This window comes from Ursus americanus, chromosome 3 (assembly GCF_024610735.1).
Source record: "Ursus americanus isolate L20-20 chromosome 3, mUrsAme1.1.p, whole genome shotgun sequence".
NCBI classification, from domain to species: domain Eukaryota; kingdom Metazoa; phylum Chordata; class Mammalia; order Carnivora; family Ursidae; genus Ursus; species Ursus americanus.
In genome coordinates this window covers 81268740-81292069 of record NC_142129.1, presented here as the reverse complement: position 1 = coordinate 81292069, position 23330 = coordinate 81268740, and the positions used below count along the sequence as shown (strand labels likewise).

General features: G+C 37.6%; 1 protein-coding gene across 8 annotated transcripts in view; it reads right to left on the bottom strand.

The window, feature by feature from the left end:
• MAGI2 (membrane associated guanylate kinase, WW and PDZ domain containing 2) overlaps positions 1-23330 on the bottom strand; it is a 1265804-nt gene that overhangs the window by 697712 nt on the left and 544762 nt on the right. Inside the window, exon 1 of one of the 8 annotated variants that reach the window (XM_087861144.1) lies at positions 8595-8887. The exons of the other annotated variants lie outside the window; for them this stretch is intronic. The gene's annotated coding sequence lies outside the window, so the exon portion shown is untranslated. Of the gene's footprint in view, positions 1-8594; positions 8888-23330 lie in introns of those variants that run through there. 8 annotated transcript variants of the gene reach the window in all.

Sequence of the window (23330 nt, the reverse complement as noted above, 5' to 3'; positions counted from 1 at the left end):
AAATTAAACCATCTGGGATTTTGGTAAAATGTGCAGATTCTCATTCTGTAGGTTGGGGGTGGGGCCTGGGATTCTGCTTTCTAACAAGGTCCCAAGTGATGCTGATGCAGCTGGTCTATGGATCATCCCAGGGCAACAAAGCTCTATGAAAAGGTAAGACATCTCTCCTTTGTCTCTCCATTGAAATAGTGGATGGATATAAAGGAATACAGATGGAGAGATCTCCACATCATTTTGGACAAGAAGACTAACATGATTCATGGACTCTATCTATAGTTAATTTTTCATGTATCAAATCATTTAGCCCCATTTCCTTTAATTCTAACTTTCATTGCTCACATTTGACTATTTAACTTCACAGATTCTTAGAAAAAATATGTAGTGATTTTTTTAGTATGATTAACATTTATTTTGGCTTTAGTAAAACTGTGACTATAAAGGCAATTGATTTTTTAATGGAGATTTTGAGCCATTTAATTTCATAAACACACAATACAATCTTCCTTCCACAACGTGGACAAGAAGAGGATCCATTTTTTCATGTCCTAACCAACATATATATTATTTATGTGTTATGTCCTCTATTACAGAAAGGGCAGAGGAAAATAATAAAAAAACCAACTTTGTTTTGAAAAAAAAAAAAAGTATATCCTAGTGGGAGAAACAGAATTGTAAACAGAAGAGTAGAATGTGTTTGCGTGTGTGTGTGTGGTTATGGGAAACAACAGACTTTTCCCAAGATCTGGGGAGTAGGGACCTGAGAATGTTTCACAGAAAAGCTATAACTAGGCTTTCATGCAGAGAAGAACATTCCAGACGGTGAGGAAAAATGTGTAGATACTCATAGGCATAAAATACCATGGTATGGTTTGGTACACTTGGCTCTAATGGTTGTTGAGACAGTGTGAGAAAAATCAAGACTTCTATGATAGACTTTAATTCAGGCAAATCCAGACATAGAGAATTCTATAAGCTGGAGAGAAGGAAGCATGGGGAATGAGCAGTTGATAACTTCATCAAAGGTCTGCCTGTCACCAGTCACAGTTCAATGTGTCTTTCAGGTTTGGGAGATATGAACTACTAATAGACATAGTAATCGTTTAATACCAATTTCTTTGTGCCCTGATTTAGATAAATGGAACTAGCCATTAATTTTTTTTAAAACTCTAATGCACCAATAATAAAAGACTTATGATTTCCAGAATAGCACCTGCATATCTGCATATTAGGAAATAAAAGTTACCATACGCAGCACCATATGAAGACTTACATGCACAATGGGAATGAGTTATCATGACCTAGTGATCCACATAGAGCAGAATTTCGTATACTAAGACCAATCCCGGCCTCTTTGTATTTTTTTCTCTTTAAAAAAAAAGGAGTGGAAGATTTTATTTTTTGAAGTGTCTCTTGAACCCAGCACATATTGAAAGAGTAATGCACCTAGGTGTGTGGAAGGGGCTGTCTAATAAAATCCAAGGGATGATTTATATTATCTCTTTCTTCCTTTTGTAACAGTGAGGGCCCCTAAAGGATGTGTGTGCAATCTTACTCATGAAGCATTGTCACAGCATTAGCTGGCAGAGGCTCATTAGAGGGACCCCACTCTTTAAGCAGATACACAACCTGAATTACCCTAAAGTATCTTTATCTAAACAAGAAAAGTCCAAAAAATAAGCCTATTAATTTTTTATAGGATTTAACAATTCTTGTATCTAACCTAAAGCCATTAAAATGGAAACTGTTTATATCAGTAACTTCATGAGAAGGCTAGTTATAGGATACTTGTCCTACCTACAAAATCACTTAATTTAAATTCTCTCAGTATATATATATATATATATATATATATATATATATATATATATATATAATCTTGATATTTTCTAACTTCTGAGCTATATATATATATTTTTAAGGATTTTCCACAGGGAACCTTCAAACTGGACACAGAGATGAAACAGGTTTATACTACTAAGAACATACTTGAAAATGATTCTTCCTCAGTTCTGTGGTTTAAGTTCAATAGAAGATCAGAGGAAAAGAATGTTTCCTCCTCCTCATGGCCTGGTGTGAATATAAGGTTTGTACAAGGTGTTAGGCTGACTGCAATAAAATGAAAACTCTACTATATATCATTAAAATGATGATGTATTTATAGAACACGAACCACAAGAGAGCTATACTGAGCACTTTCAATAAACCTCAATTAAAGTGATCAATATTGCTAAAAGAATCTTTAAAAGCACCTCTGACAGAAAACTTCTTTGAGATTAGTTTTAAATGCTGAGATAAACAGACTACTTCACGGCATAATGGGAAGTAAATTCCAGAGTGAAAGTCCTAACTCTCAGGATCTCAAGGTTATGGCTTGAATGAATGAAAGTTGGATGATTTCTTTAAAAAAAAAAAAAAGGTATTTTTGCCTTTTATACTTGGGAAAATAGACATAAACAGTATCCTATATAAAGACTTTAACAAACCTTGTGCTAAATACTTTTGAACATTTTATGCATGTTTTTCTTAAAACGTTAATTTTTTCTTGTCCTTGATAAGATGATTTAGATATTACCTATCAGTCAGGGTCCACCTGAAGTCCCACTTCTTCTACAAAGCCTTTCCTTTATGCTCCAGCATTATTAAAATTTGCACAAATACAATTCTTGATTACAGACTTAGAGTAGTTGCCAATTGTTTCTGGTAAGTCTTAGCTCTACAACTGAAAAGTAAGCTCCCTAAAGGCAGGCTTCCCACTATACTCCGCCATACAATACCTCATATTAATAAGCAGTACCTAATCAGTACCGTGACAGCTTTGTTTAAAATGCAAATACTCCTAGAAGACTTTATACCTTAGGTGAGCTTTCAGGGCTCACAAGCTAATTAGCAGCTGAGTTGGCAAGCTATAGCCACTGTCAGATGAGACCTAGAAGGTCCCGGATGCAAAGAACTAAGGGAGGTAAGAGTAGAAGAGGCTGCATTTAGAAAAAAAGAGATGGTTTAGAGGGAGAAACTGAGAGGAAAAGACAAGGCACAATTTTGCCTAAGACTGGCCCTATGAACACTTTGATGGGGATAGCAAAGTTCCTTTTGAAATATCCCCATAGCAGGCACTCAAGCGTTCTTTCTCAGATGGAAAATCCTGACAAAAGGGAGACCCTGGGAATACTCTGGTACAGTTCCCCTAGCAGGTGCCCAAACTAGCTAACCCAATTAGGAAAGTTGTTGTTTGTTGAGCCAAAGCCAGATACACTGTCTTTACCCTAGTATTGGTGCATTAGTGTTCATTTAACAAATGTTTAGTGCACACCTGATATGGGTTAACATGATCTGAGGGCCTAAGGATTCTACCGTGACCAAAATAAACTTTAGAAGGTCTTGCTTCCTGGCTGACACATTAATCAAATAATAACACTACTATAAACTTAACAATTTTTTTAAGACTGGTTAGTATACCAAAGAAAAAGCCCTAAGCACATTTGGCAGAGAGAACCACTTTAATGGAGGAGCAAGTGAAAAAGGACAGAAGAGTGTTCTGACCTGTGCAAAGGCCCTGTGATGGAAGGAAACAGGAACCTTTCCGGAAAGAGGCCTTTATTTTTTATTTATTTTATTATTTTCTTTTTAAGTAGGCTCTATGCCCAATGTGGGGCTTGAACTCATGACCCTGAAATCAAGAGTCCCATGATCTACTGACTGAGCCAGCCAGCCTCCCCCTAAAACATGAAGCTTTCTAAGCACTAAAAGAAAGACTATCCTTACAAAGTTGTGTGAATCTCGGATGCCTGGGTGGCTCAGTTGGTTAAGCGGCTATCTTCAGCTCAGGTCATGATCCCAGGACCCTGGGATCGAGCCCCATGTTAGGCTCCCTGCTCAGTGGGGAGTCTGCTTCTCCCTCTCCCTCTGCCTCTCCCCCAGGCTCATGCTCTTTCTCTTTCTCTCTCTCTCTCTCAAATAAATAAATAAAATCTTAAAAACAAAACAAAACAAAACAAAAAAACAAAGTTGTGTGAATCCAAGATCAAGAATCCTTCAACACTTGGCCAGAAATTCCTTAGTGTGGCATTTGGGCTTTTGTGGCCCTCTGAGTAAAAGGACCCAGAGGCCTCAGTTCTCTACTGTAGGAGAAAAGGCCCCCATCCCTTCTGCCTTTCTTACTGGGTGAGGTGTTTGTGCCTTTGTGGGCAGTGCTTAGCAAGACCCCTGACTTCAACAAAACTCTGAGAGGCTTCCAGAGTCACCCAGAATCTGTTGTTAAGTAGAGAGTAATAGAAACTTTATGTTGAGAAGATATTAAGAATACCTGTCTGCTTGTAGGATTGGTCCATCTCAGAGATGGTCTTAGAGCAAAGGTGATCTCTTTTGATTTAACGGATTATTCTCCCAGCCCTACTCCCAGGGAGAAGAGAAAGGTGAGCAAGTTCAACAGCTGGCTCTGGAATTTCAGCTGGGGTCCTATTAATATGGGAACTTCCTGACCTGCAATGCTTCAATTAGAGTCACCAATTAAGCTTGCTTCTTCTCCTCCATTGGCTAACGGCCTGGAAATGAGCCTCCTATTTCATAATACACATCAGTGTGAGCTTCCTTAAAGACTCCAAAGTTTGATTTGCTTTACTGATTTAAAGAAGGAAAAAAAAAAAAGCTACTCTGACAGTGTTATTTCAGAGTAAATATTAAATTTTCAAACACCTTGATTAGGATTTTTTTCTTTATCACTATCACTTTCATTGGATTAGATACACTCTTTGTATAAATTGGGAGACCAGGCAGGGGATCTAGAAGAGGAAACAGAATAATGCGCTATTTCTGGAAAATATACTATTTGACAAAGATACTATTTGACAGAAAGCTGTCTTCGTGATGAGCACCAGGAAAAGAACTAACCCCCATCCTGTATATTTAGTATATTTTATAACCCTTAATATGCTTGAGACATACAATATCTGCTTTAACCTCTGTTATCTGTGAATCACTTGGACTGATAACTCACATCATAACACGGTTTTAACCTTTTTTTAGGGTACTACCTAATGCAGTCAAATAGCAATACACTTTTATTTTTTTTTCTACTTATATTAAACATCTGCTATCTTCAGAGTAAGCAATTGAGGTCTTAGAAGTGGGACAGCCACACACTGTATGACCTAGAGTAAGAGTTGAAGATACGACAGACTTAGAAGAGAAACATACCTGCAATTGAACAGAAAATTAAAGCATTTTAAACTCAGAGGCTTGCAGTTACTTAATGTAATGTTGCTGCCTAATAAGACTTTTAAAAACTGAAAATGGAATTCAGGGTAGCAGAGTTCTAAAAGTAACCAAGAAAATGGAGGTTAGAAAGGAGGCCATTACTATTCAAGATGTTTTTAGAAATTTAGAAGTTTTGTGTTCAAAAACATTAAAAAAAAATTCAGTTAGGGTAAAATGTCTTTTTTCTGAAACTTGATTGTTTTATCTCAACTTTTTCTTTCTATGCCACAGTCACCATATATGAACAACTAACTTTACTCCTAGGAAATTTCCTCTTTTCCAAACTTGGAAGTTATATGAATGTAGGCATACTGAAATATATTTCAACATGTGGCTTTTTCTTTTTCAGCCCTCATTAAGAGCTCATTGGTATCCTGAGGGTCACTCAGGCATCACGTGCACCTCATTACAAAAATTTCATATTAGTCCTAGATTTTCGTGGTTCTCCCTCGATGGCTGCTGCTCTGTGAACTTCTTTTATATCAAAGCTATTTTGCTTCTTTTAAAACAAAATTCCATTGGTGGAAAGTTCCCAGGGTTCATGATTCTTTTGTATGCTATTCTTTCGCATGTTACATATTATCTAGTTTAAATATCAGTGTCATCCAGCTTCTAAAACAGCTGGTGAACTATGCCCTTAGTTGTACAAACATGGTCCTCTCATTCTAGACCTCTGAAATTTCTCTGGGTAAAATGCCCTCACCTGTAGTCATTAACAATATTTAAGAGAGACCCTACTAATCCTGCCATGAATGTTGAAATCCATGTTTTCATTGTATTATCTATTGTTTTATTCATTGTTCAACTATAATTGCATCAATTTCCCCAAAGTACACTATGTACCATAGTCAAATTGTCCACATGTATAAAAGCAGTAATCAGATCTGCATGCAGTGTTAAAGTTTCACTTCTGTTGTTCTACTAAAGAGGCAAATCCCTTTGCCTCTGTGAGCTCTTAGTTTCATCAAAATTATTCCAGACTCCAAGAAAATCTGTGTTGTAACTCCTGTCCTATGGAAAAGTGTCCAAGATACAAACCTTTAAGAAATATCCTTCAGTGGTACAAGTGGTATAATATCTAAAGCACTTCGGGAGCTGTTTCCATAATGCAGCTAAAATCATTGTACTAGAAGTCTTACTTGTCATAATGTAGAGGTGACTTCTTGCCATTTTTCAGGAAGTCTCAAGATTTTTTCAAATTCCCATAATTAGGGAACTATCATACAATTTAAAGAATCACTGTTTCTGCACGAGGCACACACTATTATACTCTTTTGCATTCTCACGGTGTCCTCCCTGGTGGTTAGTGCTGTACTTCTTACCTAAAATATGGAGAGCCCAACTCCTCCCTCCTGAACTCACTCTACACTCATACGATCATCTTAGAATGTTGTATAATAGAGAATAACCAATTTCACACACACCCCCAAGCAACACATTCTCTTAACCAGAGTCTCAGACACATTGCTCTCTGCTAAAGCGCATCCTGCCTCTGCTGGTTGGAGTTTTCACAAACCGAAGCCTAAATAAAGGAGCAGTGTGGCTGCTATCGCACCTCCACTCCCTGCTCAGCACAGGAATTCCTTAATAAGCACATGAGTAGTACAGGACAGTAGTGTATATCCCCTCCCTGCATTCTAACTCTGGGACATGATCCTTCTCCCGGGCACGAGTCATGATTCAAAAACAGGAGGAGAAACAGAAAGATAGAAGAGGGCAGCTTTATCTTTTCAGAGATGGATGATAGGCAAGTATCCCTATGTTTTTACCTGTCACTTCCATTGCGGAGAGTCCAAATGTAAAGTGTCACACACGCGTGCGTCTTTTCTTGGAGAAATTGTTGACTAGCCCGCTGAACAACAACAGAGAGTGCTTTATAATGGGTCCAAAGAAATATAATCTATGCTTTTAAAAATGGAAACGTGATTGCCAGAAAAATATCTTCTGCTAGCCTTGCTGGGTAGTTTGTACTTGAAGTAAAACCGTCACCACCCACTCCCCATTCAACCCGAGATCTAAAAAGGCAGGTGAACTGAAAGGAATCAAGAGCCGATCGGTCCCTATCAGAAAACAACCGAAGGAGCAAATCACGTTGGAGGAAGGCTCGATAACTCGAAGAGACCATCTCCTCAGGACTGGGAGGAAAGATATGGAGCCATTTTTCACTAGGTTCACAAGAAAATGTCAGCTCACAGCTGCTAGTGCACTGCCAGAGCGCATCTTAATTTGGTCAAAAGGGACCCAGCCACTCACCCTCACAGAACATTTTCTTAGAGAGTCCATTACAAATCTGATTCCCTCTGCTTTGAGCATCTTCTTGATATAGTCTTTGGCAATTGCATGGCACAGATCTGCATCCAATTCAAAACTAAATGCCTTCCCCCATTTCCTCTTAAAATCATGTGAATTAGACACTTCGGAGCGAACAGTTAAAAAAAAAAAAAAGGAGGAAGGAAAAAACCACCTCTCCCCACTCCCCACCCTCCTCCAGCTTCTTGACTAATACCTCTGGGCAGTTTACTTCAGAATAGAGCAGATTCTTGAGTGCACAATGGCAAACTGGCATACAAGTCTCCTATCACAGAAAGCACAGCCAATGCTTTCTTTGTAAAAACACAGGAAAATACACATGCTGGAACAAAAGACACTCTATCTGCACAGCAAGAAACAAGAGAAATTATGTGTCTGTTTTACACACATCTATACCCAATTATAAAAAAACTCCTTGGCATCTATTTTAATGATGACATATTGCATTCTTTCCTCAAACCAGGTCCCAATAAAATAAATTTTTAAGCTTTGGCTCCAATGGGAGGTAACACATACTCTGTCATAAGAATACCTGGTGTGTGTCTTTGTTGGTAGGGTGCCATTTCAAACTTATTATATTTGAACTCAATTATGTGGAAAATTAAGATAAGACAAATTCAGTCAGATATCTCTGAATTATTCTGACATGCCGAGAAATGCTAAGTCAGCAGATATTTCCTGTTTACATTTCACAATAACCTAATCGTGCATTTGCAGCCTTCTGGAGCAAAATGCTAACTATTCTCCAAACAGCCACCTGACAATCTAGGGCTCAAACACACATTCTGACTCAGAAGGAGACATCATGACGGCTCTCCACTAGCTGTACTGAACAAAAGCTCCGCAAGCAAACGGGAGGCATTTGGTAATGAAGTGAGAGTCAAATCAAGTTTAGGTTCACATCTGGTGGAATATGGCACTGCCTACCCAGCGGTTGGGGAGCAGGAGGGTTTGGAGGTTATAAATAGAAAACACACACACATACACATATAGATATTTAAGCCAGACCGGGTCAGTTTCAGCTTACTAACCTAGAGCTCTGTTCAAAGGAAGCAGAGAAGCCGCACGTCCTCTCCCACCTTTCCATGGTCCTCAGTCAGTGTCTTCTCAAACCACCTGTACTGATCCAACCCATTCTCAGATAATATAATTTTCTTGATAGAAGTCGTCTCAGCTGAGCTTTGCTTTTTTCAGCATGGATGTCCAGAATTTTCCTCTTTAAGCCAGACACAGCAACAAAACTGCCGCCGAGGTCTTTTGTTTTCCCCTCCTCTCAAAGATGAAGCATGCAGCACTTCTCTCTCTCTCTCTCTCTCTCTCTCTCTCTCTCTCTCTCTCCCTCCCCCTCCCTCCCACCCTCCCTCCCTTCCTCTCTCCCTCCCTCTCCCTCTCTCTCTCCCCTCACACGCTTTTCCTCTCTCCCTCCGTTTCTCTTTCCCCAACCCCCACCAGCAATCTCACTCGATTCCGTTCAGTCGGGGTCATTTACATCTCCCAGCATGAGAACCTGTGCTCTGTAAGCGCCTGTCTCTCACTTCTGGGCTGCCTCTGTGAAAGGGAGGGGGGCGGCTCTAGGTGAAGTCAGGTGACCCCTCCGTTAAAAGCCAGAGAGATGGATGGAGTGTGTGAATTTTAATATACACACAGGCACATTTACATTACAAAGCAGCGAGGAAAATCTAGCTTCTAGAGATTAGGCATTTTTGTTTTTGCTTTCATAGTCCCCTTTTAGCAATTAAGAGAAGCTAATATAGTATAATGAAATGTAATTAAAGTTTTCAGTGTTAATAACAAGGCTGCATACTTTTAGAATCATCCAACTGAACCATTCTTTTAAACTTGTAAGCATGACTTTCTTTTTCTTTCAAGGGTCAAAGAATCAGTCATTTTACTATTTACATGCCTTTTCCAACGGTCTTTTCTTTGACATCTAGTTCAACTTATCTCCAAGTTAAGGACCGTCAAAGAAAACCAAATAATAATAAGAAGGAGGAGGAGGAGAAGGAGGAGGCGAAAAGACAAAGAAGTGAAAGAAAACCAGAGTATATCGCATGGATAGAAATCAATAGTTTCCCATTGCAGAATTAGATTTAATAATGAGTAATTTTTTTGGCTCTTCGGCAAATAACTTTTCCCTTCTCTGCTTCAGTGTCTCTGTCTAAAAATAGAAAATTAATGTAATAAATGTAGCATCTCCCCTCCCTGCCAATCAAGCAAGCGTGGCAGAGAAGGGTGTCCAGGCAGATGCACCACTCAGGGCACCAGGTACAGAAACAACTGGAAAAATTTGTGCTAACCTTGTACAGTGTTGAAGATAAATTTATAGTCTACAGACTTAGATCTTAACGAATAAATTTGCTACCACCTCATTCCCTGCTCCAAAGTTCCTGAGTGCGGAGTCTCTTTTATCTCTACCATTAAATAGGAATGAAATGCATTCTGCTCTTAGAAACACTGCAAAGAAAAACAAGATAATCTCCACAAACTATTTTGACAACTCAAGATAAAAAGTACTTTATGAAGCTAAATGACAAGTAATTAGAAGGAGATCAACAAGTTTGGTGAGAACAAGTATCAGAAGAAGAATCACTTAACTGGCCTTTGGTGCTATATGCATGGATTCTTAATTTCAAGAACATGGTGACACTGGTGCCTCCACAAAAGAGGAGAAGAAGAGGAGAGCTGACATAGAATCACATTATCCCTGACTCAAAAGATAACATTTCAAACTCTTACACAAACAGCCTCTCATTCTCTTGAGAGTGATGTCAGGAGAGTGCTGCATTTACTGCTGGGACCAGGCACTCCAGCTGAAATACGCCCAGTCCCCTCCATAAATACCACTCAGGGGTAGACATGGAATGAGTAACAGCTATTCACTCTTCTTGCTTGTTTTGTATTTTAAAAGCTTTACCTTGCATGGAAAATATCCTATTTAAGCTTTTAAAATAAATTATATGCTAACTGGCTGCAAATTTAGCTTTAGTGTGTGCTACAAAAATTGGCATCAAAACATCGGACAATAAAAAAAGATCTTCCCTCAGAAAAGTTGGCTTAGGCAAATTTAGGAAGACCTAAAATTTTGTAGGATAAAAACATAAAGGATTTCATTTTACAGTCTCTTATAACCAAACTAGCTGTTCTTTAACCTTTATTTTTCCTTTCTAGCATTGGGTGTTTTCATTTTGCATTTGCCTTTTTTTTTCCCTCCACCTCACCCTCTGGCCTTTCTTCTTTTGGCCATGGTGTCACTTTCCTTGAATGTGCAAAATGTTGACATCAGAGAGAAACAGGAAAGACATCTTCTATTATGTCAGATAATGCATGGGCTTGAACTCAAACTCCAGTGTATGGCAACTTTCAAGCTCCATGCTATTCTAACAAAGAGGCATGATAAAAAAATGGACTCTAGACTGCATATTTTTTTATTATAAAAAATCAAAGGATCTTGATTCTAAAAGGCTTATTAAAGTTCACCACTGACAGGCCAATGCAAAAAAAAAAAAAAAAAAAAGGATGAAAACAATTTAGCAAAAATGTTCCAGCAAATAACCCCAGTCATCTTTTTAAAATGTCTTCCATTACTCAAGGAACAAACTAAAGTACAGACAGAGTGTGAAATAAATCTTTACTCATGCATGCATTTATTCAACCAATGTTTATTCAGCACTTCCTTTGTGTTAAGCACTATTCTAAGCACAGAGGGGTACGAGGTAAATAAAACAGAGTCCGAACCCTTTCAGAAATGGATAATGTGTACCATTGACTTACAAGAGATGTCAGTGCAAAATGTTATGGAAGGTCGGAAAAGAGGGGGAGATTCTCCTTAGTGGGATGCAGGATGGTTACAATAGAATAGGTGACATTTGAACCGAGGCTTTAAGCATGTGTCAGTTTTCTAGGTAAGAAAGCGGATGCGAGAGGATTTCAGGCCACGGGACACAAAAAGCATGAACAGAGACCCGTGTGCAGTGTGGTATGGCTGGAATACAGGCTGCTTGGAGGAGAGTAGTTTGAAAGGTAGATTGGAACCTACCTTTGAATGATCTTGTGTATGATCTTGAATGTTCTGCCCGAGTATCTGCTTTATCTGAGATGCAAAGGCAAGGTATGTAAGGATCCTTGGCTGGTAAATTATTTGTTTTAAGAATTACCTGCAAGTGATAGTAAATACACAGATTCTTGGGTTCTACTCCAAATCCAAAGAAGGTCAGGTATCTGAATTTTTAACAAATGTCCCAGGTGATTAGACATAAGGACAGTTACACAGTTAATATTCTCAGGATCATTATTAAGCCAAATAAAAGACTTCTGCTTCTTTTACACTTAAATAAAGGATTTTTACATAAAGGTTGGGAACACTATCAGAACCAAATATGATGAATGTGCTTATTTGAGCCATGAAGCAAAATGATATAAATAGTCCATGCAATCTCATTTCTATCTTATGTGAAACCTTTTGTCCTGTGAGGTTGAATTTATTTATCATCTCTCATTCACATCGGGGTCTTTCTTATGTCTGTGCTTCTGATTGCCCTTCCTGGTATGACCTCCCATTCCTTTTTCCGTCTTCACTTTATCCTCCAAGGATTCCCTGCTACCATCCGGCACATACATTCACCCCTTCTCTGGTACAGTTTGTACTTAAGGTGTATTGATATTACAACAGCATAACCAGATATGATTCTAATATCAAACTCTCATATTAGTGCCAGGGGATTTAGCTTTTTACATTGTCACAGTAATTCTGTGAGATACTAATACTACCACTTAACCATCTATGAAAGTGAAGTCTAGAGACATTAAATAATTCACCAAAGGTCAGAAAATTAATAAGTTTCTGGATTTGGACCCAAGTCAATCTCTGCTACATGATTAATATCATACCATATCTTATTCCCTAAACATCTGGAACCCAAAATTTAGCAGTTGATTAAATCAGTAGATAATGTTATTACTCTTTTGCTTTCTACCCCTTTGCATACTAATGGTTCTGTTTCAGGAGTTGGACTCTGTCTCTGGGTTTAAAGCTTTTCTCTGCCACTTTCAAGCCAGTGTGACCAAGGGTGAGTCACTTAATGTCTCCGTGCCTCAGTTTCCTGACCTATCTCATAGTTTCATTTGAAACTTATATGAGAATCCATGTTAAGTATTTAGTACCATGCCTGAAACAATTAGATATTCAATGTTAGTTATTATTTTTTATTATCAGTATTGTTGCTGCTATTAACAAGTGAGAAGCAAATTTTCAGTTTATCCCCATATGAGTTTTCCATCTCATCCGGAGATATTAAGAGGTAAAAAAGCACCACTGACTCTGTGTATTATTAAATGTAGTTTATATAGCTTTCACTCTAGTTTACAGAACTACAATTGATTTGACCAAATTAGGAAGATGTACCAACTACTATTTAACTAATCATAAACTACACATAATGCTTTATTATTAGATCTGTAATGTATAGTCTCTTGAGACATTTGTGATGGTTTCCTGGCAGGTAGAAAGTAGAAATTACACAATTTTTAAAAAGCCACACTTGTATTTTAGCAATAAGCTAAATATTAATTCTTCTTAAAAATCAATTATGCCTGATTTTTATACAAACTACTGTCTTTTTTTCCAAAATAAATATTTCCAATATTTCCATAGAGTATTTCCTTACCTTCTGAGACATGTTTACCATCAAACAAAATTTCTTTTAACTATGTAACATTCTTGTCCGTTAAGTGCATGCTTAGTGCAGATATGGTACTGTGCTTATATGAAACAAAACCAAATAAACAGTAAATGTGATTTGTCAGTGGAAAAAAAAATTCTGCATGAGAATTGTGGTTGTCACATTTTTCAAACAATCAGCAAACATAATCTCAAGAAAATTCGTTTCTTTTTTTTCAGTTATATATTCATGTATATATATAGTATATATATATTCAGTTATATATATATATATATATATATATATATATATATATATATATATATATATATGGTTGATCGTAATAGGAAAAGATTGTACCATTGATGGTTTCTTTGAGTGTGGACTAAATGACTGGTGTATTACTCTGTAGACCATTGGGTGTGCGTGTAGATGACTTTTGGGTTGGCAGTTATAGTTAATGTTTGCAGAGTCCAGATCTCTGGAAGCTTTCTCTCCCTGCCTTACAGGCTGCATAACAATTTTCATCAAAAACAACTCATCTCTTTTTTGACTGCTTATGCCAAATTAATGCATTTTCAGTCACTGTCAAAAGTATCCTATTCTACTTGAAGATAGTTATATGTATGTGCACGCATGCATAATCATTCAGGCAATGGTTAAAGTTTGATTATCCCATTCTAAGAGAAGAAAAGCAGAAAGCAGAAAATTCCTGCTTTGGGTTTTTCTTTAGTCTTGACTAACCAGCCAAAGCAGGTGCTTTAAGAATGGCCTTTAAATATTGCATTGTGTCAAACATACAGAGCCTTAGCAACCCTGGCTTCACCATTTCCTGCCTGTGTGGTACGAGATAAGTCACTCATCTGTAAATAGTGATGATCTCTGTTGTACAGAGTTCTCAGGCATTAAATGAAATAATGCATATAAAGTGCTAGGCACAGTGCTTGGCACACCATCATCACCACTACCATCATCATCAACACCACCATTATCATCACATCATTATAAAACATCATCATCATCATCACCAGTGCGACCATCATCACCATTATCATCCTCTTCCTACTCATTATCATCATCACCAAGATTTCTCATGTACCAGACACTGCTCTAAATAAGCACACAATAATGGTAGCTTCTGTTATTAATGTTGTTATATTCTTTTCTTTTACTGGCTTTCAGTTCATGACATTGCATATTCTGAGCCTATTACCCTGATGTAAAGCACACTATCATGTCCCTAATCAAAACAAAAGCTTACATTGAAATACCTTTCAGTATATGAAGTAGAAAAAAAAAACAAAAACATAGCATGCTTTTCCTTTTACTAGTCTTTCCTTCTGTAAACAAGTCTCAGGCTCAGACCTTGCATGGGGAAGGTCCTCCCTGGATGATTTCTAAGTCTTCTGAAAGCAATTCATGAGATACGATGAATCCTCACAAGAATATGCTTCATATGACTGAAGAGACCAAAGCACAAGTAGAAGTGCTTTCTGTACTGAGTGGGCATAAATAAATTCCATTGTTGACAGCTGTCCTTTATGGATCTGCATTTCTGATCTCATAATGAATCATCCCACTTCTGACTTCTGAAAACTCGGATGAATTGTGATCTTTTATTTTCTCCAGAGGCTCATGCTTTTCTATAGCCTTTCATCTACTTGACCTTGCAGACCCCATCAGATGGACATAAAGGGGGCATAAATGGGGTCTCTTGCTTTACAAAGCAAACTTTGCCTCAGCTGAGGCTAGACAGGATTGTGAAGTGAGTGCAATATGTTGTCTATACCTTCCACCCCTCCTTCCTCTGCCCTTTAAATTACTCCGTTTAAATGGCACTTTCTCTATCACCTTCCAAATCCTTCCTGATTTTGATTCTCATCTCATAACAAAACCAAAATTCAGTAGAATGCACTGTGTAAATTTGTGTGTGTTAACTGAAGTAACACTTATTGTCTTAGTGATTTGGATGGCTTGTACAATCTCTTAAAATGTAAACATTTCTTGGAAGTAGAAACTAAATATGGTTTCTAGGAATTTTAAACCATTGCCTGAAATATGTCTATTTAAATGGACTAAACTCAACAAAGCATATTTCTTTCAAAGCCCGATTTCAAATCATGAAGGAAAATGAATGGGGGGGGAGCAATATACTCTGACCTGACTAACCTAGCATTGGAAAAAGGGGCAGTGGATGGTCACCTTGGTTTTGAATCATAACTCCACCAAAACTGACTGTATGACTTTGGGCAAGATAGCTTAAGGCCAGTATGCCTCAATTTGCTCATCGGTAAAAAAGAGAATATAATATCTAAAAGTAAGTGCAATCATGAAATTGCTAGCACAGAATATAGCACATAACAAGCTCCCAGGAAATAGGATTTTCCTTTTAGTTCTTCTTAAGTAACCTATTAAATAGCTCCTTTTTCCTATGGGTCATCTTCTATGAGTCACCTGATCTGCTCACACCTCTTCAATTCACCTGACATTGATATTAGTATCTTTTATCATGAGAGGTTTCATTATTTAAGTAAGATAGACTATTGCAGAAGGTCTAAATTTTAGTCAAGTAATCTACCTTTCTCAAGGTACCAGAGCAACTTAATAAAATTAAAATCAAATTAAATTAGATTGAGAAAGAGGGAGAAGAATAAGGTAAAGAATGAAGAGAGGGTAGACAAAGAGTGAAAAAGGAGAAGAAATAGTTAAATGATCTATCCAGAGGCCTAGGGGTGGTACCATAGGAGAATAGAGAAAGTACAACTGAACTTTATTAGAATTCAAAAGACCTTGGCCTTGGATTACTCATTTAATATCAATGTCTTTCTCTGTGAAATAAAGATACTGAACTTTTCCCGAGATCTCACCCAGCTCATAGATTTTGGTTTCATGAGACTAAGAAGTAAAACATTTCTTGAGGACCCTTCACTATCAAACCCCATTAGTCCACGATACTGGGGAGGGTGGGCTCCCATTGACTCAATCTGACTCTGCTACGTCCTCCACTTGTATCATCTCATTTAATCTCCATGGTAATATTACTACCCCTACTTTAAGAGGAAGAATTTTTGGCTCAGTGAGCTTTTCCAAAGTCAAAGAAGCAAAGGGACAGAGCAGGGATTAGCAACACCTTCTAATAAGCCCCAGGTAGTTTTCATTGCACCATGCTGCCACCCTCTGGGACAGAAGTTGGGAATAAAGCTATATAGAAATTAAATCTTCATTGAATGACTCTACAGTGATATTTTAGATAAATGTGAAAAGTCCTGCAACCGTCATGGAAATTTGAGGAAAACATGCCCTGTTACAGCAGTGATGTGCTGCTCAATGTTTAACAACTGGCACTAAGAAAAAAGAAAAAGAAACAAACAAACAAAAAAATGATTGGTAGCATTTGTCAATTTCTGCAGAGTAAATATGCCACCATAGCCAATTTCAAGCTATCAACTTAAAGTCACTGAACTGGAGATGGGGAGAGATGTACATAAATAGCTCTTTTAAGGCAATGCTAGCCATCTCCTGCATATCACTGTGTGTGTGTGTGTGTGTGTGTGTGTGTGTGTGTGTGTGTATGTGAACCTGAGTTTATATTCCACCTTAATTTTCTTAAAAAATATTGAAAACCCAAAACAGAGGTCCAAACGCTTTTCAAGTAACTCTGAGTGCCATGTGTTTTAATTAAGCCCTAATAATTTTCCTGTTTTGGTCACGTATGCAGAATGCTCATCTACCTCTTTAAATTTCAAAGTATAACTGTCAATAATCCCAGCAAATAAAAGAAACCCAAACCCCAAGCTTCCAATATTGACCTTCTTATTTCCTTGTGGAATACTGGGTGGTTCTTATATTATTTTCAAATGTATACTTCTTAAGATTTCTTACGAGATGTGTGAGGTTTTCGAGGAAGCTCCAAGGCAAGGTTCCCCCAGTAAACCAGCAGGTGACAACTGCAGTATTTGTCAGTACTGTCTCAGCAAAGGGCCATTAGAGAAATGTGAACAGAAAAGATAGACAAAACTATCCTCTAGCCCTGCATTCCTTATGCCTCACCTTAAAGTGCCATAACTGCTTGAGTTCCTCTGAATAAAAGCAAGGTGACTGACAAGTTGTAGGGAAATTGCATGCATAATTTACATGGCCCTGTGAGCAAGCATAGGAGTTGTCATTTGTGTAGACGCCTCACAAATGATATTCGGATAGATTGCTTGAGGAATGACTTCTGATTGCTGAGACAATTTACTTCATCTTATTCATTTCTTCTGATTGTGAGATGCAGAAGACAGACTATAGCAGAGGGTTAAATGTGAAGAGTATTCTATGTGAGAAAATTTGCACAAATGTCTGAATTATTGCCTATATAAATGTGCAGAAATTCCTCCCCACCCACTAAATAAAGGGAAACGAGAAAGGACACTGAAAGCATCACTGCTCTTCATAGGAAAATGAGATCTGAACTGAGGAACAACTCACTTTTTAAAAATTATAAGGGGGAAAGTCTTAAAATTTCTATTATTATCTACAGCACAAATATCTACAGGCATCTAATATCTGAGGTTAGCCTACATAGTTAAAAAAAAAAGATGTACTAAAAAGTTAAAATAAGAAAAAAATGTTTTACAATAGAAGAAATAATGCCTAGGACTAAGCTAAAGCAAAGGATGTTAACATCAGGAAGACTATCCTGTTAGCTTAGCAGGCACCAAACCAGATGGCTTGGGGGAAAAACAACAACAACAAAAAACAACAAAAAAAAACAAAAAAAACGAACAAACAAAAACACCCCAGAACCAGATCTTAGACACTGAAGAATTTTGCTTTGAAATCTTCATGAACACAATGTAAATATCTCTCTTCAATTGCTATTTTTCTTGTATTAAAGACCTAAGTTAGAGTAACTCCTTGGAGTTTCTGTCTAAATGATTCTTTAAAACTCCACACTGCCCTAAGTTTTAGACAACTTCATAAATAATGAACATGATAAAAATGAAATTAAAATAAAAGCATGAATCAGATTTTTCGAAATGTGGGAAGGTCTCGAAATTTTGGATTGTTAATTTAAGAAATAGAATTCATATCGAGTGAGATTAAAGATAGCACAAACGTGAGTCAATCTGAGGTCCCTCCAACTCAGGAGAGTCCTCAACAATCAAACAGGACAGGGAAGTAGGAGGAGAGAGGAAGGACTCATCATAAATCCCTTAGGTAGAACAAACAGGTCTTAGTAAACAAAGGGATGTATGGTCATGTACAAGGACAATTTGAGGGTGACTAACTCCTAGCTTGAGTCTAGTGCATCTCATTTCCCATTTTCCTTTGTCCCCACCTCATTTCACCTTACATCTTACATCCTACAGTCAATGAGGGATGGGTTAGTCCTTTGATAAAGGGCTATAGATAACATGAGGTTGATTTTGAACAATTTTGAGCCTGGAGAAACTGCCAGAAATCCAACTGGAGATCTTAAGAAGTCTGACCTGGGAATGTAGTATTACGAGTCATCCAGGGCATAACTGAGTGCTCTCACTGAAGTGAAAGAATGGGAGGATGACACCCAGCAAGAGACTAGGAGTAAGAAAAGGGAAAAGGAAACATCAGTATTTGAGGTGGAAGGAAAGGATTCAGAGCCATTAAATGACACTGAGAAAGACTATAAAAAAAAAAAAAGAAAGAAAGAAAGAAAGAAAGAAAGAAAGAAAGAAAGAAAGAAAGAAGGAAAGAAAACAAAAGAAAAAGAAAACGAGGAGACAGGCATCATCTGTGTCGCAGACTGCCTGTGGGTCAAACAGATAAGACCTGGGGAGAGGCTGATGGATGTGGCACCTATGAGGTCTTTCTGTAAACCTGGAGAGCACTAAGCAGATCACTGGAGGAGAGACTGGAAGGAGACAAAGTGGAATACCAGTGGCCTCCAAACCTGTTTATCTCTCCCAATCTTCTCGGCTGCTTTAAAAATACAAATTCTTAAGCCCCATCCTTGGAGATTCTGAGTCAGTAAATGAGAGGTTTTTGTTTGTTTGTTTGTTTGTTTTAATCTCATGTCTGTTCTTGAATATTGACCGTACTTTTGTATGACTCTTAGAGTATTCCATTTTTAAAATTTTTATTCTCATCTTCCATGTGGTCTGCAAACACCCTAACAGTAAGAATTATGTCTCTTATGCTCTTATTCCCCATAGCATCTAACCTGAAAAATAATAGGTACTCACTAATATGTGCGAGTTAATTGGTCATCTTACTACTGTCCTTTTTTTTCTTTTTTTTTAAGATTTTATTTATTTATTTGACAGAGAGACAGCCAGCAAGAGAGGGAACACAGGCAGGGGGAGTGGGAGAGGAAGAAGCAGGCTCCTAGCGGAGAAGCCTGATGTGGGGCTCGATCCCAGAACGCTGGGATCATGCCCTGAGCTGAAGGCAGATGCTTAACGACTGTGCCACCCAGGCGCCCCATCTTACTACTGTTCTTTAAGACACAATCATCCCGGTGATTAATTTCAAGGATGGAAAGACTTAGACCCATACTTGAATAAAGATTGGTGTAGCTTTTAATAACAAAACAAAATTGTGATGCTAAAATAAAATCTAAAAGGTGTCTTGAAATGGCCAGCATCAAGAAAAAGAATGTTTTCCAAAACGATTCATGACATACAGCCATGTCGGCTTTATTTTGGGAGGTTGTTGATTTGATTTGGAGATGGTTAAATGTGTCACTCTAAAAGTGTATGTGTTTTCACATGATGTGAAAAAACATAATTATAGCTGTCCCTTGATAGCCTATTCATTTACAGCGCTATTTTGGAAAGAGTAAGTTTCAAAATTGGTTTCCAGTTTTGGAAGGAAGTTCCACTGTATAGTAGCTCTGGAGCTTTGCCCCCTATAGATTTTCTCCATTGGAATTCAACAAAATTTAATTGAATTACAATGGGTGAATCCACAAGGTGTCAATTGCTGGCTCTCAGATTAAGGAACTCTCTTTCCTCAGGCATTCACACCTACCAGTGCTGAGTCCCAGGAACGGATTTTTTAGAGAGCATCTCTGTACCAATGAACACCTGTGTGCATTAATAAATAGCAAAATAACTACTGTAGTGAAATCACATTTAATTTTAAGAATCAGAAAAACTCACTATATTTCTATTCTAGCACACAGGATGTGGCTTACTTCTTTAAAATGTCAAGCATACAGACACAGATTTTATTTAAAGAACGTGGAAATACTGCTTTTCTTCGTTGATTGAGTCTAGGATATAGTCTTTTCCCATCAGGAAAAAGATAAGTTGATATGTTTTCTGAATGGGCATACTAATAACATTGTCACAGTGTATCAGAGAGCTTTCAAAGGCATTATCTCATTTTGTCATAATAACCACCAATCAGGTAGCTACAGTAAGTATGGTAATTCCAGTTTTTCAGATAAGAAAACTGAACTCAGAAAGGTAATCATTGGGGAGGGGGGTGGGGGAATGGGATAGGCTGGTGATGGGTAGTAAGGAAGGCACGTATTGCATGGTGCACTGGGTGTTACACGCAAGTAATGAATCATGGAACTTTAAAAAATAAAATAACATAAAATAACATAAAATAAAATAAAATAAAAAGAAAGGTAATCATTAAGTGTAAACCAGGTTTGTTTCTCTTTTTTTTCCCCTGTATTTTTCCTTTCCATTAAATAATGCAATCGCTAACTACTTTCTGCATCATTCTAAAGGTTCTATCTAGGCATGCATGTGCCTGAATTAAGATAAACGGGCCTTTTCTTCATGCATATATGTAAAGTTATGGGGGAAAAGTATTTCTATTACCCTTGACTTACATTTATATCAATATGTTCACACAAAAATTCAAACTAAGGAAATAATAGTAATCACCGGAGAGTTTGTTACAAAATGGTTTTGAAGCTGTCATTTAACTTTGGAAAACGAAAAATAAATGACACTAATTAAAATATTTTAAAAAGAGATAAAAACCCACGTAAGAAGAATGCTTTTAATTTTGTTCTGCTTCAAGTTAGATTCTTTAAAAGTAAATTAAGTTTAGGCAAGTCTGAATTTGTAAACAAAATAGACATTAAATACGTTTGTTTTAGAAACCACTTTTGTTGGTTGCATAGGTCAACAGTATAACGTTGTGTAAGTGTTCTATCTTAATTTCTACAAATCTGGAAAAGTCCTAAGAGGCATTAATGAAAAGAAATTGTAGACTTGTATTTTTTCAAAAAACTATTGACCTGAAAAGACTTTAACAAAAGCTTTGCACAATGAATTGTCTGTTTTGACATCCATGTCAAAACTACTGCCTTTGATACCACTCACTTTTCCTCTCTGGGCATATATATAACATTTTTGTTTGTACTCTGTTATTTGTTTTCTTTTTTGGGATTTAAAACTATGTCATTTACTCACATAATTGCTCTTCTCATGGCCATATCTTTACTTCTTGCTTTTAAGAAAGCTGTGCTATTTATTTCTCCTCTTTCCTGTCCCATAGGTGAGTCATCTAACTTATTTGAGCTAAGTGACCATATCTATAAAGTGAAAAGTTGGACAAGATATTCTTTATGATCCCTTCCAATTTTAAAGCTTTATGCAGTTTTCCAGAAAACCTGAAGGGTCACACAATATGATATAACACTAAAAGATAAAGCCGAAGAGTTTCTTTTTCAGTCTCTGCGAATTGTTCTGGACACTTCCCTGGTTGATATTTCATATTCTAGACAAGTACACATTGAGAATGTGGGACAGAGAGAGACAGAGAAATGGTGAAGCAGAGAGAGCTAGGGAAGCAGGTGGAGAGAGACAGAGAGGGGCTACTGGACATTTGTGGATCACCTGGGTGTATTAGAGGCGGTAGTTAAGTACTATCACACCCCAATCCCCCAACAGACTCTTACCTCTTCATTAATAGCAGATCTATGCGTCCAGATACTCAAAACAAAACAAACAAACAAAATACTTGGTATCACCCTTGTCTTCTTTCTGTCTTTCACTCCCCAGAGCAAATCTGTCAACTGTACCTGCAAAATAGATCCAGAATCTAACCCTTTTTCACTACTCCTACTTGCAAAAAGTTACTCTCACGTCTAATCTGGATGAGAGCTGTAGCCTAACTGGTCTCATTTCTGCTCTCCTCTCAGCCATACCGATAGCTTGTTAAAACATAAATCAAATCCTATCACTTCTTTTTAACCCCAAAGGCTTCCCATCTCACAGAGAGTAAAACCAATGTCATAATATGATTTATGAAGCCATTCACAATATTTTGGCCACTCCCAATACCTGAGGCTTCATTCATTGTTCACTGGGTTCTGGCCACACTGGCCTCCTCATTACCCTCCTAGACCAGCAGGCAGACACCACCATGAGATCTTTGTTATCAACATTCCCTCTGCCTGGAAGGCTCTTCTACATATCCAGTCAGCTCCCTCATTCTTTCCCATCTTGATTCCAAACTTATCTTCTAAGCTGAGGCCCTTCCTGAGTGTCCCACCTCACTTTTATCTCATCTCACCTTCCAGTAGGTGTCACCTCACTCGAATGAAAGCATAATAAGTTAGGGATATGAGTCAGTTTTGGTCACTTTTTATCTTCAGTGCCGAGACCAGTGCCTGACATATAATTCGTCAGTAAGTATTGGTTGAATTGAATTGAATTGAATTGGATCCAACAACAGTACGAAAACCTTGAACCATTCCTTGAAGGGCAGATCGGATGCTGAGTAGATGATGAGGAGTATACAGGTCATTTTTTGGTAAAGAGAAGTATAAGCCACTTGGAAATATGAGTCTACTTTGGGGAGTATCACATTCAGCCAGCTCAAGTTAATAGGAGAAAACTAAGTCACAGAGCAGTTAAGATCACAAGGCCAGTTAGTAGAAGAGCACAAGTCTAGAAGCCTGATCCCCAAACCTTCCCAGTCCAGGACTCTTCCTAAGGATGGAAACCATTTAATTTTCAAGTTTAATCAGGACAAAACACAAGCAAGACCAGAAAGGATTGTTCTGCTTTATCTCAATTGCTACCAAATCCATCAAATTCATATTTGCCATAAATAAACTGATGTTGGATAATATCCCCTATATAATAACATACCGTAATTAAGAATTAACACTGTACT